The 21,003-nt window shown below is 38.2% G+C and overlaps 1 protein-coding gene across 29 annotated transcripts in view; it reads right to left on the bottom strand.

Moving 5' to 3' along the window:
• KHDRBS2 (KH RNA binding domain containing, signal transduction associated 2) overlaps positions 1-21,003 on the bottom strand; it is a 339,259-nt gene that overhangs the window by 150,511 nt on the left and 167,745 nt on the right. The window lies entirely within an intron of this gene.

Raw genomic sequence — 21,003 nt, 5'->3', positions numbered from 1 at the left:
AGACAGAGGCTCCACAGGCATCTCAGTGCCACAGGGCACATTGCTGAGATTTTGTCAGGCTTCGTCAGGCTGTCACTGTGTCACAGTGACTCCAGCAGCACCTGTTACACTGTCTGCATCTCCCCAGCAGCTGCTCTCTGCCACTGCCATTGTCTGACCTGTCTGCAACAAGTCTGGTCATGGGTTTTGCAAGGCCATAGCTGTGTGGGAAAAATTTCCCCTTCTTTTTCCAGGCACCTGCTCACTCTGCGATCATTTCTTTCTCAATCTCTTCTTTTTCATCTGGTCTATTTCTACCTTCTGGTAATTTTAAATATCATTCAGCTTTCCTGTTGTTTGCTAAAGGAAAGAATTAAACATCTTTTCTACCTCATGGCATCTACAGTGGACATGGAAGAGCACCACTGTCTGAGAACAGTGAAGTCGTACATGCACCACTGTATTGGGTTTGGCATGGCCAAGCTTTGGTTCTGGGGGGGGCTACAGGGGTGGCTTCTCTGAGAAGCTGCTGGAAGTTTCCTCCCTGTCCATCAGAGCCAATCCCTCACAGTTCCAAAGTCAGATGCGCTGCTGGTCAAGGCTGGGCCAACCAGAAATCATGGTAATACCTCTGTGATAAGATATTTAAGAAGTAGGGGGAAAAAATAGTTATTGCTAAGATGTAATTGTGGCCAGAGAAGAGCAGAGTGACAACACAGGAAAGGAACAGCTCTGCAGACTCCAAGGTCAGTACAGAAGGAAGGGCAGGAGATCCTCCAGATGCCAGAGCTGAGATTCCCCTGCAGCCCCTGGTGCAGCCCCTGGTGAGGCAGCTGTGCCCTGCAGCCCATGGAGGGCCAGGGGGATGCAGAGATCCACCTGCAGCCCAGGGAGGACCTTATACTGGAGCAGGTGGGTGCCTGGGAGGAGGCTATGACCCTGTGGGATGCCTGTGTTGGAGCAGGCTCCTGGCAGGGACCTGTGGAGAGACGAGCCCATGCTGCAGCAGGCTGTGCTGAAAGACTGCACCCTTTGGAGCAGTGACCCATGCTGGAGCAGTTTGGGCAGAACTGTCTCTTGTGAGATGGACTCATATTCAAGAAGCTCATGGAGGACTGTCTCCTGTGGGAGGGCCTCACACTGGAGCAGGGGAAGGATGCCTCTCCCTGAGCAGCAGCAGAAACAACCTGTGATGGATGAACTGACCATAATCCCATTCCCTGTCTCCCCGCACTGCTGGGGGGAAGAAGTAGAGCTGGGAAGGAAGGGGTGGGAGGAAGGGTTTTTTAATGTCTTATTTTGCTTCTCATTATCCTGCTCGGATTTTGTCAGTAATAGATTCAATTAATAGCTCTAATTCTAGTCTGTTTTGCTTGTTATAGGGTTTGGAGAGTGATCTCTCCCTGTCCTCACCTCACTCTGTTATATTTACTCTGCCCCGTGCAGCTGTGGAAGGGAGTGACTGAAAGGCTTTGGTGGGTGCCTGGTATCCAGCCAGGGTCAACCAACTACAACCACTTACAGTGGAGGATGGTGCCACTGGAGCTAGAAACATGGCATCCAGCTATTTCAGCGTGGATCAATCATCATTCTGGTAGGAAAGGACGAGTGAAAGGGAATGTGAAAGAATAAGGATTCCTGAGGATAGTTTAACAATCTTTCTAAACAATTCACAATCTTTCTAAAGATTCCTTCTTCTAAAGCTTGCTTTATTCTTCCATAAAGATTCATTCACTTTTGTCTCCTGGAAAAGCCATGGACACCATAAGGATAAAATGTTGTTTCTGCCCAGTACATCCTTTTCATCTTTACTAAAGAGTAGCTTTTTTTCCTCAAGATGATGGATAAATGACCTGCCAATAGTCAACTTGTTGGCTAGGCCTACACCCTTGGCCTAAATGCATTTCAATAGGTCTATTATTTTTTGCATAGTCATCTGTCTGGGTTTTTTTCATAGCTATTATTCTTTTTTCCCTGCCTAAGTGGGTCACTTCTATCATCATCATCATCATCATCATCATCATTATCATCATTATCAGCTGTGTCTGTTTGATCTCACTTGTCCATGGACACTGTTTCTTACAAAAGAATCTTTGCTGCACTTCAGCAACAGAAGGTTTTGATAATCTACCCATCTTTACATATATTGCCTCATAAATGAGGCAACATTGCAAGAGGGCACTGCTTACTTTAGCATCTCACACAATATACTATACTCAATAGTAGTCCCTGTCCTCCTTGAAAACTATTTATGTAAGACTGACAACAGAATTGTAAGTCATTCCAAAGAAAGAAATTAAGCATAATGTTGTTTCTTGCACTCTTTTCTCTTTTGATGAAACTTTCTGAGTTGTTACCACAGACTCTTTTCTCAGAATTTGAGAAGGCTGTGAAGTAGATATGTTAGGGCCCATTATAGCAGAAAAACCATTAGTTAACACAGATCTTTCTCATACATTTATTACTTGAAGCTTTTTTGTTATCAGTTGAGGTCAACAGACTGAACAAGTGGATCATATTACCCACTTAAAATGCTTTTTATATTTCAAGCTCTTGTACCTAATTTATCCTCAAACACCCTATGAAATAGGCACAGTAATTAAGTATGATTATGCTACTTTTCCTAATTAGGTAGCAAGTGGCAGCAATGTTAAATATATTCCAGAATTTTATACAGCGAATCAAAAGCAGAAATTCTGACCTGACCAGAATGTTTGACTAAAGCTCCTGGGAAGTTACCTAGAAGTTCATGGGCAGCTGATTGGTGTGGAAACCCAAGGCACGGGAATGTTTCTCTGTCTGCTCTGGGGTGCTCTGAACCCCAGGGGAGCACTGACTTTGACCCTCATTCATGGAGAAAGTTTCCTGGACTTCAAGATTGAGTGGAATCCACAAAAGTGAGAAACAGAGAGTAGTATAGGTGCATCACTTGGTGAGAAATTTAGGCTTTGGGATTTTTATTATGTTGTGAATGGAATCAAGATGGAGGGCACAGGATGTCATCCTGGTTTTCTTCTTCTTCTTCCTTCTTATTCATGGGTTTGGTTGGCATTTTGTAATTGGGCAGGAAAGTCCACATTGCAGGCTCTTTGGGATCAGTTATTGGGTTAAAAGGGAAAATAATCTAGGTGTCAGTTCTTAATTGGATAGTTTAGTCTTAAAAGACCTTGTAACAAGAGATTGTTGGCCATTTTGTGCCTTCTAATGAAAAGCTGCTGAACTCAAAGTAATGAGACTGTTTTACTGATAAGAAATAATAAACACGAGTCCAAACATGAACTACTGTCTCAAGCGCCTTCAATCCAGACCCAGAGAAACAGACAACTGGTACTGCCACAATTTGGCTTTTCTTAATGAAGAGCATACATGGACATCAGGACTAAAAGAGATAAACCAGTGTCACCATTAGCACCCCTTAACATGCCAAAATTTGCCAGTCAAGTGATACAGAACCCTTATGGGACCATCCTACTCTTTCCTGCATCCAAACCATCCATCCAATGTATTCCAAATGCATTAAAAAGTTTACCCCTGCATAAACAAAAAGCAAAAGATGGACAAGTTTAAACATATGTAGCATATGTACGAATGCAAAATGCATTCTTTTATTCCTACTAATTATTACAGCAGCCTTTTTTTTTTTTTAACATACTTATAAAAGTAAATACTAAGAGGCTTGAAACAGAAAGAGGAATCCACTTACAGAAGCACAGCTTGAGCATCACTTTCTGCACTGAACATTGGGTCAAAGATATCATTAGCATAATTGCAGAACAGCCAGTGAAGCTTTCAAAAATGTGAGTAACAGCATAAAGGGCAAGGACATTATTTATAAATTAATTTCCCCTGGCCCTGAAGAGAATCATTATAAAGGGCTCATTTTTCTCTTCTTTATTCAATTGTATCAGTTAAAATATCAGTTTACAAAACACATAAAGTTTCAGTTGGATCCAATAGAAATAGCAATCATTGCTTGCTCTCTTGGACTTTACTCCTGGTTTCTATTACTTCATTAGAAGGTCTTAAAGCCAACCAGCATTTCCAGACATAAGCTTTATAAGGAAACTCTTCCAGATCTCACTTTGCTGAATTCTGGGAGGTTGTTGTCTGATTCACACATCAGTCACAAAGATAAACACAGAAAATTTTCTTTCTCAAGAGTAGCAAAAAGAGCATATCTAACAGCTCAATAAAGTGTATAAATGAAAAAAACCCAATTTTCTTAGAAGTGGCCACCCCACTTGCTACAATTCTGTGTTTTCAAACAAAGTTATGAGTTAGCTATTTGTTAAAGAAATGAACAATCAGGAAAAAAGTTTGGGGACATTTGGACCCAAATTTGTTATATCAGGTATTTCTAAAGATTCAAGAGTGATGAGTTACGAGGTTAAGTTGAAGAGGCAAATTTAAAGTAGGGTTCTTATTTTTAATGGCATATCCTAGAGAAGTGATTCCAGTTATGCTACTGAATGATACATTAAATGATGAAAAGAAAAATCAATTTTGATAGCATTATTAGTCTCACTTCTGTGAAGACATCAACTTCCTCTATTAAGCCACACCAGTTAGAGGCCAAAGAAGCTGAGGATACGTGTTATTAAACACCAAAACACAAGCTAAGCATCTTCAGACTCAGTTCCTGAAAGTCTTCATTCCCTGTGTGGTCAGTCCAATGATGAGAGATTTAAATTGCACATTTACATAACACAAACAGATCTGCTTTCTTTGTGGAGAGTGAAAGAGGAGAAGGAGGAGGAGGAGGAGGAGGGGAAGAAGAAGGGTTGAGTTTCTAATGGGTACCACCTGGTGATGGGATCTATCTGCACACCAAAATGGCTCTGCCCTCCTCTCCTGGTAGAGGGGGCTCAGCCCCCTGGGGTGAGATGGAGAGATTGCTGCCACACAGCTCCTACCACTGGGTGCCTGTGTCCCAGCACGCACAGGAGGGTGTTTACCTCTGCTGCTTACTAGCCGTCTTTAGTGAAATGCGGAAGAGAAGACAGGAGCTTGGGGTTAGGGCATTCAGAGAAATCACCTGCCCTGGTTTTGATGCTATTCTATCAATGGCTTTTGTTTTTGAGGTCTAAAACATGGACATTCCAATTTCTCTGTTGACATCCCATTCATTATTTTCATCATCAATCTTGAAGAATGAAATGTTATCCATACTCTTTTTCTCACATGAAAAACCTTTGTTCACAGTAAGACAGTGTAAGCAAGAAGCTCCTGACTTTTGCTTGATAGTCAATCCTTTTCTGCTCCTACCTAATTTCTTTCAGAGGTGTCTAATATCTGTCAGAGGTAATTTTTAGCCTTACTTAAGAAGTATTTCTGAAGACAACATGTCATAGCTTCAGAATGTTCTAATTAAACAGACAGGCATGGAATTTAAGAAGTATCTCCTGGGGCCAGTATGTTTTCAGACTGCCCTATAGGCCAGAGATCCACCTGCAGCCCCTGGAGGGGGAAAAGTGTTTGAGGAGTCCTTCCACTAAGGAAGAAGGAAAAAACAAGAGAACAGGTGAAGAACTGATCATGACCCCTATGCCCCAGCCCCCTCCTGCCACTGAGGGAAGGAGAGAGAGAGTTCTGGGGTGAAGTTGAGCCCAAGAAGGAAGATGAGTATGTTAAAATCTGTTTTTTGTTTCTCACTATCCTACTCTGATTTGACTGGTAATAAATTAAAGTAATCTCCCCAAGACAAGCCTGTTTTGCTCATGACAGTAACTGCTGAGTGGTCTCTGCCTGTCCTCATCCCAGCCCAGGAGCCTTCTGTTGCATTTTCTCTTCCCTGTCCAGCTGAGGGTCAGCCCTGCCAACACAACACTGTACATACTAAGGTATTGGATGAGGTGGACAATGGCTGGGGAAGAGTTTCTGTGGACAATACAACTCTCCTTCTCTTCACACAAATATACAGTGAGGAACTGCTCCCTCATTAAAAAAAAAAAAAAAACAACAAAAGTGCTACAAAAATAAGAGTAAATTTTATTTAAATAACTTTAAGAATGACAACTTTATGCTTATGAATATGTCTTCTGAATTTCCCTCTTGTAATTTAGGCACAATCATTTCACTCAGACTCAATCACCACTGGCCAATAGTAGAACCAAGAAAATGTACAGATTGTTTTAATTAGTTTACCCAGTAATGCTAACAATTAGTCATTTAGATCACTGCTGTTTGATAACTGACTGTAATTTTCCTGATAAAACTGTAAAACACAGGAGATTTATGGATAATGCAACCAGGCTAAGCAGGCCTGATATTGGTTAAAAAACATGAAAATAATTAGAAAAAATATTCTCCATGCCCTATTTCTTTTGGCACAAAAATGTAGGAAAATTAGTCTGTGTAGTTAGTGCCAAGCTGGATAGATTTGAATGCTACTTCATAAATGAGGTATGGAGTTTATGACAACCATCTGCTGAGCTCTCTATCTAATCCTGCCCAAGTGAAATTAAAATATTGATCAAAACAGTTTCTTCGCAATACTGGAAAATTTAACAGTAGATTTGTTACCTACACTTGAATATTACAACATCTGCCTTCTCTTTATAAACTGCAGGTGATAAAACAAGACTTTTGTACACACAAGATCAAATCTACCCTTTTCCTTTCAGTTTTCTAGAACATTGAAAGCCATAGACACCAAAATTGAGAGGAAGACTGAGTTAGCTCTAAAATTTTAACTACAATCCTGACCTTTTTTTGCTTTATCTGATCTTGAAAGCAACAAAACTCCGTAAGTTTTCTCTTCTTCTTTTTTCCAAAGTTTTCTTGAGAACGAGTTCTTTTGGCAATAATTCACTGCCTATGAAGCCTTAAATCTTCTGCTTGATTTCTGAACTCCAGATCCACTGCAGTGCTGTGAGAGGCTCTGCGTTACATATCACACATGCTCAGTACACATTTACAGCATCAGGTGTCTCACAGAATGCACCTGTTGGTGTTGCTGTCTTCAAACTGCAAGAAGAGCAAACTACCAAAGAGGAAGCACCACAGCTGCAGCCACAGCATCCCTGCTGGAGCTTCTGCCCTGGGAGCTGAGATCAGCCTGGTCGATCGAATTCAGAACCAATTTTCCAGATAAGTATGTGAATCATCAGTCCATATACCAGGAGATGAGGAGAACACTATGGGGGAGTGAAGGCACATACTGCTCTTTCTGTTGTGCTAATAAAACCTGCAGGTAAGAATTTAATATTCCCTAAGCTGAGGACTACTCTCTGAATACGTGTTTTAATCTCAGGATTTAATATTTAACAACCTTAACTAAAAGTTAATTCTTATCCTTATCAATTAGAATTTATTGAAATTCCTTGGCAAGAGAATTCCTGTACTTTGGTTTATGCTTTCATGATTTTTTTATATATTTATATTCAGTAATGAGGCCAGAGTGGAAGGGTCAGCCTACCAAAATTCCTGGCTTCATCATCCTGTTAGAGCTTCTCTTTTCATTTGGGGAATATATTCAGTTTTTCAAAGCCTGAAATACAGCAAATAGAATAATGAAATACTCATCTGTATTTCTGGACTACTACACAACTCTCACAGTTCTCTACAAGCAACTGGAGGTGAAGCTCTGCCAAAGAGAGCAACAGAAGGCAAGTATGAGTCAATATCTGTCTTTCTAAAATGATAAAAAAGAAGTTAGATTTCGTTTAATTTTGTCTAAGTAGTATAATAACTATGAATATAGTTAATGAATTAAAATGTATTTAAGAATTGCCGTAGAATTGAATGAAGTTACTCACTGACAAGAGAGAATTGCATATCCCTACAGTTCACCCTCACAAATACTTGACTCAGCACTTCCCAAGGGATTTCACAGCTGCCAAGAGTATTCTGACAACATTGTAAATAAAAAGTTTACAATTATTTCTGTATATTCTCCTGTAGTCTTAGATGTAAGATTTAATAATTTTATATTGATATAATATTGCTAAAACAAATGCTAATATATATTTAGAAAAGTACACAATAAACATTGGAAAAAGGTAAGACTGAGGTTAATTTCAAAATAATGAAAAAAATTGACTATGTATATCCTGGTCAAATAAGGAACTGTAATACAACAAACCCCAACCCACCACTTCCCACACTCCCAACCAGATGGCAGTCCAGTAAGCTATCAAGAGTGAGGCTGAACAGGTGAAAGAAAATATTCTACTCAACAGGTAGGGAATTTCTGGAACTTTCATTCACACAACCACACAGTGGCACATAGTACCTGTGGATTAAAAATGGGACAAGGTCATAACCAATTTAGAGCTGTCATTAATAACTCTCTGCTGAAATTTGGACTGGCTTATTTCATTAGGATGCTGACAAAAATTCAAAATAGTACTGCTTGTAACTGAGCATAGCATTTACTTTTAACTTGCATTTCTTTTGCTACTTCAATGTAACAGCATTTTCACAAGCTACAAACAAAAACAATACAGTAAATGTAAAATCTGTAATTTGGATTTTGCCATAAACTATTTTTATAGTTCTTTTACCAGGCATAAATATTGTTTTCAAAAGAACAGTGAGCACAGAGAGAGATTACCTGCATTATGCTTCCACCGTTAGACCTCACAAAGTTAAAACTGCCATGTTTGCATGCCCAGTGCTTTCCTATTGATAGTACTACTCAAAGGAAAAAAAAATCAGAGCCATTAAAATCAGGAAAAACTCCAGCTTTCCAGGAGGCTTTTCTTTTTGAGTGCTGGAACTCCCTATCATGCCTTTAGTAGTTTCCATTTCAAGCATAGTGCTTCATCCTTCAAAGGCTTTTCTACTACTTCCCTTGACTGTTTTTGCGATGAGCTGAATTACTAGGAACACTGATGTGTTCTAACAGCCTATGCAGCAGTGAGAAGAAAGAAAAAGCTGCAAAATACTGCATTTCTACACTTTTCCATATGAACAAAAGTAACATTTGCATTGGCCTTGAGTAAAAATAGCAATTAAGGAGTGAAATACGGCATTGGGGTTTTTAATTGATGAATTATGTGTTCACAGATAGAAGGAACATTTCTATTTTAAATAGCCTTACACAATTTACTTGCAGAAAGTATGTCCAAAAAGATATGGGTACCTGGCTAATCCTTGCCAGCTTAATTCCTGAAATTCTGGCTTTGCAGTTTTGTCTTTTGGTATTTACACTTTCAAGCACTGTCATCAATATAACTATACAACATGTTCAGTCAACAGAAAATTACATAAAACTTATTTTACTTCATTTATCTTCAAAATAGACAAAAGGAAATATGAGCGGAACATTGATTCCTTACTTCTGACTATGATACTTGTTAAATCCATAATCCTTGACCAAAGCGTGCTGATTTCCAATTTGGAACTGTTACATTATTGAGGGTCTGAGGTACTGAAAAACTTAAGCAAATCTTGAGAGCTAGCAAACCTCAAGAACAAACATGAATGAAAATACTTTATCTCAGCTTGATGAGAGTGACAAGAGTGTGGTTCAGTGTTTTCTAATTATGTGACAGTGCTGAAGGACTACTTGAAAGAATTATTAATTTTTTAATATTGCCTAACCCAATACATTCCATGCACATCTAACAGAAAAGTCACAGCATAAAAGACAGAAAATGAAAACTTCATTGTGACAGAAAAATTTTTCACTTGAGAAACATTTCCAAGTTTTTTTATTCCCAGCTGGCTTGAGAATATTGTAACTTATCAGAAACCCCTTAGATATCATTTATTGTTGATGTTTTTAATATCTCTCACAGTAAAAACGGTGAAAGTAATCAAGCTACTGACATTTTCTTTCCACTTTCTCTACAGCTCTTATCTGATTTAAACAAAAATAGAGATACGTAAGCCATCCAGTAAAAGATTAAAAAGGCTTTTCTTTTCTTTTTTTGTGAGTCTGTGTAACTATTGGTCGTTTTGGTTATCAGTTTTGCACAATAACCACCCTTTGTTGCATGCAATGTATTTAATATTTTAGAATTTATTAACTTTTCCTTTGTCAGTGTGGGGATTATTCCTTGTATATGGGGCTCTTGATACTAACTCCTCTCAGCTTGGTCATGGACAGATTGCCATAAAAGAAGATGCTAAAAAAGGTTAATTCAAAAAGTGGAATGATGAGAGTTGCCGAAAGAAGTAGAGCTCACTCAGGCATCCATGAGAGCTCCCCCCATCAGGCAAGGCTCCTGCTACCCATCACACATATCTGGGAATGGAAGTTGAGGATGCTTTGTCCTGAGACGAGTTTGGAAACCTGGTTGTTGTGAACAACATTTGAATGACATATGTGATTATGAACAGCCTCTATGAAAACCTCTGTATAAACCTCTGTAACCTCTGTACCTTTCTGTATCACAGAAATCTCTATCTATGCATATTTATCACGTGCTGGCTGGTACATTTAGGTCATACCCCTGCCAAATCAGGGAGCAGGATGAATTCCTGCAATATTCTGCTCCCAACTGAGACCGAGTTTCCTTGTTTTTAAGCCTGTGTTGAGTAAGTAAGTGAAGGTAGTGAGGGTAACAAGTCATACGAGGTTCCAGAAAGGGTCTCAACATTTTTTGACAAGGGAGTTCAGGCAAATAATTTAAAATGTCACAAGGCACAGAAAACATCTGGGTGCAGAATTTTATTCAGATACGTTATCCCTGATTTAGAACACATCTACAGAAGAGCTTTGCTCTCTACCTGTAACTGATTCACTTCTATCTCTTTTCCTAAATGCTCCTGTGTAGTTAAGATTTGAGATTCTTGGATGGAAATAATTATAACCTTATTAATTACTAGATTCAGCTACATAACATTACAAAAGGCAACTCTACTCACAGGATAATTAATAAGCTTAGGCTTTTAACTTCAAGTGCTCCTCCCCACCTCACAGCAACTTCTATCATCTTGTTTAATTTATGTGATGTGAAGTATCAGGGTCAGGCATGACTTGGAGGCAAGTCAGTTTCATGCTTATTAGCAGGTCACAGACTCAGGAGCGCAGACACAGAGAAGTCAACAAACAAAATCTTTCCTTGAAGCAACCAGCAAAGTCACTAAGTGCTGAATATAATCTGGGTGTGTTTCATGTGGCAGAGACAACACCTTTTCAGATACATTCTGAGCATAACTGTGTCCAAACAGATTAAAAAATCTGGCTCCACATCTCAGCTCACAAGACTCTGCAAAGATCTTTTGAGATGAAGAAGCAATGGCAGATTTCACCAGTCAAAGTACTAACTCCTGGCTGCATCCTACCTCAATGAAATCTTCAGCCCAAAACAGGCCATACAAACACCTTTGTTGTCTTTCTTTACTAATAACACTTTCTTGGCAAGTCCTGCAGAAATTACTTATTTCAGTAGCTCAAGTGATTTTTAAGTCTGCACCTACTAGTACCAAAACCCAGATCTGGATATTCACTACCTGAGAATGCTACCCATGAAACATAATTTTTTGAAAATTATTTAAGTAACAAAATGAAAATGATCCTTTATTAATGAAGGCTGCACTAGTACACTTCACTTAATCAGGACGCAGATAATTAGGAAATCTGGTTAATTAGGACTTTTCCTAGGAAGCTGAATTAAACCAAATGAGTTTTGACTGGCAAGGGACAATGGTTAATTGGGATGATAATTCCACTTAATTGGTATGCCTGCAGGCAGTTAAGTGGTCTGTGAGGCTCAGAGGCTAATAACAGCCTTTCTTTCCTCAAAAGACCTGTGCCTGTCCAAAATCAGTAAACCAAAATGGTTTTAAGCCCCCATGTACACATTAAGCATCACTCAAAAGTTCTCTCTATTCAAGAGGTCATCATTGCAGAACTTTTCAGGAAATTGGAAGTGCTAAATTTTCTCTGAATATGTTTCAACTACAAGAAGGAAAATAAAAGACCTAGATTTTTTCCTTGGTGCTAAAATACTTTACTGTTCAAGTTCCTCCACCACAAAAGCCCCAAGGGCACAGTCCCACACCCCTGGTCTCTGTCTCCTGTGCAGTTCCTTTCCCAGTGCACTGGCTCCTGTGTTTGGGATCCTGCCCAGCCACCAGCCCCTGTCCCACCCAGCACACTCCTACACTGCAGGCCTGACTCAAGCACCTTGACCATTTGCATCATAAGGCAGCATCGTGAATTTATTACTACTACACAATGGTATTTGGGACAGCTAAAATGCACAAAATGGAATGTTCATCTACAAATCTCCAAAAGTTAAAGTTTTGCTTTTCCTTGAGGAAAATAGTATTTTGAGGCTCCCTTAACCAAGAAATGAATTCTCATATAGCTTTAAGACATCTTTACAATCTGCACTCCTTCGACTGATTTTTTTTTTTGTTTCAAAGTTTCTGACACATAGATGTTACAGCTGCATAAACTTCATTTATTTAAGAAAATAGGTGAAAAATAAATTTCTTATCATTTTCCCCTGATTATATCAGTGAGTAAAAAAAAGAAAAAAGAAAAAAAAAAAAAGAAAAAAAAAGACAATGGCAAGTTAGGTAAGTGCTAGTATAAATTCCAGCTTTTCCTGGATCTTGGGAACTAACAATGGGAAGTCGTAGAAAAAATCCCCAAATATCTGATGCACTGCAATGTGCATGTATCACAATGAAGAAAGTAACAGAATTATACAGAGTAAATGTTCAATATTTAATCAGACTCTAGTTAAACAGATAATCTTTAATTTGATTCACTAATAACCCAGTGCTGATACAAAACCGACATCTGTACACATCCCTGTACATGAAGGGAGATATTATTTTTAAAATATTCATTTAATTAGGACAATTTTGTACTGACCAGCCATGACCAAGATGTTTTCTACATCTCTTTGGTATGTGCAGTCCTATAATTTGGGTCAATGTATTAGCATGCCATTGTCTGCCTCTGCCAGTTCAAGCTCTAAGCATTTTTAAAAAGGATTAATATATACTGTGATGGAGTTTGGGGAGACATGTATGTGGGGACAGATTTACATTTGCTTTCCTATAAAGTATCTAAATTCTTTCTAGGGAGGGAGGAAATAGGAATCTTTTCCAAACTCCAGGGACACAAACTTCATGAAAATGAAATGTCATAAGCAGCACTCTCAGATGTTTCCTGAGGATGTAATCTCCAAATCAAGCTTCCTCACTGAAAAAGAGACTGTTCAGTTGTTCAGTAATTTATATTTATGGCCTTACAATGTTTAATTTTAGCTAGCAATTTTACAAAAGGAGAATATACCTAAGAAAACCCTATTAAAGTAACAAGAAAAGTGAGTGTTTTTTATTAAAATACATGCTTCATGATAATATCAAGCTCCATCTTTTCTAACTTAACCTTGGAAAAAATAAATTGCTTCTCTGATTTTAATTCAATAAGTAACTAAAATATTCAACAATTCCACTAAAATATCTCAGCCCTAAAATACCTAAAGTCTTCCAGGGGATATTGTCTCCATCTGCAGATCTATTCTTTATAATGTTGACTGCTCCTCTGAGCATGGTTAGAGCTCTTCAAAGCATGATGAGATTATTGTAAAAGAGCCTTCACTTCTGGGCTGTTTATCAGTGCTAAGACATCTGCCCATGGACACACACCTTTATTTCTTATTCATACACACAAAACCCTTTCCTGCTAGACACAGCTCATGGCAAAGATCCAATGCAAATGAAAGCAAGTCTTGTATTTCCCTGCAGCAAATCCCACGGCCCCAGTCTGTTAACACTGTTACTGCAGGAATTTGTACCCAGTGGAACTCTGCACTTAACCTACTGCAACAAAAGTTTTGGTATGATCCTAGGTAAAAATGTCATTTAGTTATTTGCCTTCTTCTCCAGTTTAACTTCTCACACAGTGCAAATATTACCAGGTAGCTTAACACTGCATTGTATTGCTTAGAATTCCCTAATTTTCTTACTATTTTCCCCAGACTCAACAAAGAAGTCAGAATTACTCTTGCAAAACTGTAGTAAGACTTCATTAAGAAGTAGAAGACCCCTAAAGAAGGTCTGGACAAGAATAAATATATACAAAAACACAACAGAGACGACCAGTGAACTTCTACAAGGGCCTTGTAATCAAACTGTCATTCCTAGGAGCAGAAGTCCCAGCTGAAGCAGTCCCAGCAGTCTGAAAAAGTCAGGCACACTAACTCACAAGAGAGTTCATCTCTTGTTCTCTAAAACCATTTAATATTGATATCTATGGAAAGAAATAAAAAATTCAATTTAGTATCCTTTTCTCTGAGTCATCTGATATTTTCTACTTTGCACTGAGGAAAAAATCAAGTGGGAAATCCAACCCTAGCTGGCCTGTCAATCTCTGCAAAATTAAAGTTATTAATATTTTATCAAAAGTGTGAGCATGCTGTAATAATTAATCATAATTTCTCTTTGAAATAAAGAACATGCACATCAATATATTCATGGCAATGTCTAATTTTTGCATGGCATTTACCAATTATTTCATATATCCTCCTAAAAATGCTTCTACCACATTTAAAATGAAAAATACATAAATAAACAATATAATATTTTTCACACACTTTGGAATTAATTTTTCATAACTAAAATAATAAAAATATTTATGGTACTCTTAATTCATCTCAATAGCTACTTTTCCTGAGAAAGTAAATTTCAGAAAAATTCAAGGCATCTAAATTTCTCATAGATGCTGCAACCATGGATAGTATCTTTCCACTGTTATTCAAAACCTTTTTGGTAGTTCATTTAAATTAATTTAATTTTCATTATTTATTCCCTTTGGTGTTCCTTAACTTTCCCATTCTGCTGTTTTTATTTTCTCCATTCTTTTCTCCTTTATATGTGGTCTCATCAACAGATGGGACAAATTCCATCTTAGAGGAGCTAAGAGAGAACTCGCTGGTGGGACCTAGGAACTGGCAAGCTGTGTAAAGCTATCCACAAACAAGGGTGGAAAAGACCCTTTTTTAAGCACTATCTCAAAAGGGAAGAGGAAGTAGGAATGTGATAATTTATTGCAAGGACAATGCTCACAGGAGTAGAATCAGGTTCTTGGATAACAGGAATTAGAGCTTTATTCACACAAAGGATAGAGTATTGGTGTGCATGTGTCACAGACCATTTTAACTGTGCAAGAAAACAAAATATTCCTTCTGCTCTTACTACATAGGAAGAAAAATATGTATAATGGGACTAAATTTCTTTTGGGGATATCTGCTAGATATCTAACATGTAACTGCAAAAAAACGATACTGTTGCTAAAAGAGGTCAGGATGTATTTGCTCTTGAGGAGCATCCTACAGGCTACCCTCATAACCCAAATGCCAGAGACATTAAAGAATTGGCATTGGGAAATAGGATATTTTGGTTAGATGCATCTTTTAAGCAAAAACAATGTAAAAATGACAGTAAGAAGGACATGCAAGTATTTTCCCTGAATGTGGGTGACTGATTATGAAAGCAGAATACATCAGTGAAAAGAGAGTGATCAGTACAATTAAGGGCAATACAGTATGGTAAATACAGTATGATTACTCCCTTCAATTCTTCTCTATCCCATTTCAAGAAAATTGGCCAGGGGTATGTTTCTAGTTGAAATTGTAAAGATTGCTACAGAAAACGGACAGACATTTAACTCATGTTCTTGTTCTGTATTTGCACTGAAAATGGAGGTTTTTGTAGATAGGAAGGTTTACCTCTCTAATAGAATGGGACATGAGATGATTTCCACAGTATGTTATCATTTCCAGATCAGGCACCTCACCTGAACTTTTTTATCAGTTAATTGCTAGATTTAAACCCTGCAATAAATCATCAGGGACTATACCGAATGATGTGCAAACTGGTATTGTGGTACAGTTTTTCTGTTTCTTTTTTTTTTTTTTTGAGAGATATAAAATTGCAGAGCAATGACCTCAGAAATTGCTTTCTGGCTCAAAAATATGAAATATTTTTACTAACTATTTGGACAATTATATCAAATCCTTTTTAATTGCACTGCTTTTTAAACTAGTGGGTGGTAAAAATGTGAGGGCTAGATTACTGTCACAAACCTATGTGGCTCTTCTGACAGAAGGGTCAGGATTCAAGAGTTTAGAGGGCAGTCAAATAGGAAAAGAAAAAAGAAGGTCTTGTGAAATGAGGCTTAATAACAATATTCTGTTTACCCAAGAACATGTTTGAGAAAACATCTGATTTCTTTGACACTCTCTCTGGAGACCCAAAGGAGAACAGCAGCTGGAAAGAGGAGGAGGTGCTTTTAATGTGGGAAAGACACAGAACTACCAGCTAAATCCTGAATATAGGAGCAAAAAACACCCGCTTGGAAAACAGACAAAGTTTCCTACCAGTGAGGATAACTAAACCAGAGCAGGCAGATGATGAACTCCAGATCATCTGGAGCTCTTGAAGTGAGATTTGATATCTTTCTGAAACACATATGAAGTGCAGTTTTTAGGATAAATACTACTGCCTGTATAGGTTGTGAATCAAAGGAAATAGCCAAACTACCATTTTTAGAATCCTTGAATTTACAAGTTCTCTCTTGATTTTCTCTTTGCAAGTTCTGTGGATACAGAACTGCTTAGATTATTCCATCCTGCTCCACACATACCTAAAGAAGATGTGTGTAAGCCACTTAAAAGGGTCAAGAAGCTTTTCTGACCTCAGTCCAATACTGGGTAGATGCATTCTTTCCTATCCTCGTAAATACTTTCCCTAGAAATACTTGTGAGCCAGAAGAAACCTGCTGTACCTCAGAGACAGTACACCAGTCAGTTTATGCCAGCAGAGAAAAACCTTTCAGGTGCATTACATAATGCTTTATCCTGTACACAGCATGAAAATTGCCATGTTCAGTAACAAGAAGGGATTTTCCTCCCTTCCTGATTCTCAGTCTCTAACCAGACTGGTTGGAAATATTGATTTTTCCATACATAGAAGTCCTCAGCTGCTCATTCAGGTACTTTTCTGTTGCCGGGCTTGCAATGGTTTTTCAGGGTGAAGAGAGAGGTGCGAATCTTGACCTCATGTTCAGAACGTTTATTGATTTATTATTTTATGCTATATATTACATTATAAGTATACTAAAAGGAATAGAAGGAAGATCTCAGAATGCTATCAAGCTAGGAATAGAAAAGGAATGGAATAACAAAGTTCTGTGTCCAGGCAGAAAGCAGTAACAGCTCTGCCATGAGTGGTCAGTAAATACAAACATTCACAGACCAATCACAGATGCACCCACAGCATTCCACAGCAGCAGATAACCATTGTTTACATTTGTTGCTGAGGCCACAGCTTCTCAGAAAGGGGAAAAATCCTAAAGAAAGGATTTTTCACAAAAGATGTCTGTGACAGTTTTCCTCACCTGCTCTGGGTGCCAGGCAGTATCAGAGCAATTGTGCAGAGCAGCTAAATAACCTAAGAGCAGGATGCACAAGTAAAATTGGTGGTCTTGATGCAAGAGGAGCTGGAAGAAATCTAACAGGCCAATATTGCAGGATAACAGACCACACTGTATTATAGCAATGTACTTCCTAGTAAGTACAGAGATATGTATCATTATATGAAACTCAATACATACACTGTAATAATATACCATAATATATACAAAATTACCATAGGTTCTCTGTTCCCACTGGCCTTAAGCTACATAAATCACTTCTAGCCCAGAAATTATTAAAGAGCTGAAGTACAAGTTGAGATTTAATTGATATACCATACAAATAGCCTTCAATTATGGCTGGAAAATGAGATACATTCAGATTTTGTTTGTTTCTGATTTTAATATTAAGGATATGACTCAGCTGTTAGTTTGAAATCTGACACAGAAAAAATTATTTTTTAAGTGATATTGTAATACATGATTGCATTACAAAATAAAACTGGCTTTTGCAATCCAGCAGAAAGCATGATTTCTGACCATGCAAAAAGTTGAGCTCTGAGTGAAGACTGATTAACCAAATTAAAGATCTCTTTAAACATACTGCAACATATTCACACTGTTTGGGAGACAGATGGAGATGGAAAAACCCATTCTTGTGCAGATATGCAATAGCATATCAGGGACTCATCCCACTGTATGACATGAATATCACCCACTGTACCACACAATATGTGGGAGTCAAGCAGACTGTCAGGATTCCCATTCCCTAGCACAAATATTTTTTCAGAGCTTTCTATCACCTCTGTCTTTAACTGCACCTGCCTTCTGTCTGGTATGCAAACTCCTACTCTGGATTCAGCTCATTTTATAGACTCACATAAATCTATTAAGTGCTTTTCAAAGCAAAATACAAGTGCAGACCAGCCAACAGCCAAGGCACAATCTGTTTTCCTGATGTGTTTATAGGCAGAAAAGAAATCTCAATCTGGAATCAGAGCAAAATCCTTGTTTAATTTAGCATTGGTTTCTTTCATTGATTTGTAACAGTTTAGGAGTAATGACAGGGAAGGGATAACAGTTGTTCATCCTGTGATTTACCATGAAGTTACACAGGCAATTCCCTTTTTTGACATTGAGGGAATTTTCTTAGCCCTTCTGAGGTAATAGCTCTGGTTCCCCAAACCTACTGTAACTACAGTTATTTTACAGCTCTTGTTATTCTTCTCTAAGTGGGCCACGTGTGTTTGGCACCTAAGGGAATCCTACAGGCCAAGGACTCATGACTAAATTTTAACAACTCATGAATATGTCCTTAGAACAAGGTGTTATTTGTTCACTTCCTCAAAAGTAGTGACAATGTAAAACAAATAAATAAAACAACTAACAGCTATCAAATCTTACTCTAAAAGTGACGTTTTGTTTTTTTTTTGTCCTCACTAAAGTTCTCCCTGACCTTCTGAAGCCCATATTGGTTGGAAAAAACATCAGCTTTTGCCTGTATTTTGGATGGCTGTCCCACTGACAGCTCTTGGACAGTGTCCATCTATTCATCGTGTCTAATCAGCATCTTAGAGCCCAGGTTTAACTACTGTTCAGTGTCTTAGTTCTGTATTTTAACAGTGTTTATAGAAGTAAATCAATAATCAAAGGAAAATTCAAAGGATTTTCAATTGTTTTCAGTTCCTTCTTGTACTGATCTCCTCAGGCTTAACTCTGTGGTAAGTATTCATTAGAAACAGAAACACTAAGTATGTACCTCAATCAGAAATAGCCACAGATCCTGCTGAGCTTGTCTGCTTTCAAGAATTTCTCACTTCCTCCAATCTGGCTCTAAAAACTGATTTTTCAACAGTGCTGTAACTAAGCTGTTACTCACTGGGTCATTCACAAGTTATGCCAACATGGAAATAACACAGCAGCTGAGTTGCCATCCAGCAGACACAAACCTTGTTCTAGCATGTCAAAAGGAGAGAACTCAAATGTCTTTCTGTGTTTAGTAAGAAGTGAAAAAAGAAACAGCATGCATCAAACAGTTTTCAAACAGCTGAGAGAAAATGCAAGCAAGGAGGTAGGCAGTAATTGTACTCAAGTGATTTAAATATGCAACATGAGTTATTTCTTCTTAAGCATGCTTTTATTGACTCCTGCATCTATCCTCAGCTTTCCCCTCTGAATGAGGTCCTGTCCCTACTAGCTAGTGATATTCTATGCCAGCATTCCCAACTGCATCCCACTTACAGCCTTAGGACTGCCTCACTTCTCTTTCTGCATAATAACCTTCAGTCTGTTCTGAACAAACTTGATCACTAATCTCTAGAGTCATCATATGACTCTTCAGAAAGATTATGCTTTGTATACTCTTTCTTTCAAAAAAGACTCATGTACCCATGAGAATTCTCTTCTGTTTTAATCCAAATAACAATTTCACTTTGCAGTCAGTGTCATAAGGGCAGCTCTGGAATGCCTCCTCTCCTGTTAAAAGCCTTCTTCAGTTTCACACAGTTTGCTGAAGGTTTTGTCTCTCACTTGATGTTTCCAAAGTGAAGTGTGTAAACTTGGAAGGCAGGCAGGTTATAAAATGCATCCTAATTATCAGCATTCTTTGTATGCTGGTGTAAGTGGGCTGATGGCTGGGAATGTACTCTGACACCACTCCCATACAGAAGTGTCTTCATCTGCTAAACGGCTACAGATTTTGCTACAGGGTTAAACTATCACACCACCTGTGTAGGTCTCACCCAAAAGAACCTGCTGTGTTGGAATGAAATAATCTACTATCAAGATGCAAATCTCCATCTTCAAAATTAGATAAACAAAGCAGGTTTGACAGACAAAGAAGTTTCACACATCAACTCTCTAAGAAAATTGCAACAGACACATATATTTAGAGATATGTTCTTATTAAGAAGGTTTGAGCCCTGTCATATCATACATATGGACAGATGTTTAATGGAATTTAATGTCATTAACACAATTTCATCAGCAAACTCTCACTGAACCAGAACTGAGATTTGTTGACTCATTTTTCATCACAACATAACAGTACCAAAGTATTGGTTAGGTTATTTTCTCTATTTTTTTTCATAAGCTGCAACTTTCCCAGCTATCCAGTGAAGGACTCCTGCAAGGCTGGCCATGCCACAGTCTGCACAGTCGTGCTGCTACAGATTTTTTGCAAGTTTTTCTTTCCCTGGCCACATTTTTATTCCAACACCTGTCATTCCAACACAGCTAACTTTGGACTCACTAGACCACTCCAGCTGTATCTGAGAGATGTCTTGTAGTCCTAAAACCGTCAATCCTTCCCAATTTCATGGAAGTGCTCATCCACACTGTGAGGAAGATATTGTACATGCCCTGATGGAAGAGCAAATGCCCACATAAAGTAAGCAAAAAACCAAATCACCAATGAACAAATTGGTGACTGACTGGTATTCATAAAAGCTTCAGACTGAGAATGCTCCCCCTATCTGAACAACCAAAATCCAAACATGAAACACAAAGCATGAGAAACAAGTCACTGGAAAGCAGCACTACTGCTCCTAGCCCAGCGCCATATGACTCTTCTCTACATTCCTCATTTTCTTTCTGAAATTAACACTGCTATACTAGCAACTGCAAAGTATTCCATCATTTTGGTAAAATACAAATACACCACACTTTATTTTTCCAGTTACACAATCAATATTTATGGA

The sequence above is a fragment of the Zonotrichia albicollis genome, chromosome 3 (genome assembly GCF_047830755.1).
Source record: "Zonotrichia albicollis isolate bZonAlb1 chromosome 3, bZonAlb1.hap1, whole genome shotgun sequence".
In the NCBI taxonomy this organism is placed as follows: Eukaryota; Metazoa; Chordata; class Aves; order Passeriformes; family Passerellidae; genus Zonotrichia; species Zonotrichia albicollis.
Note: the sequence above shows the minus strand (reverse complement) of the source record. Positions and strands in the feature narration are given on the sequence as shown.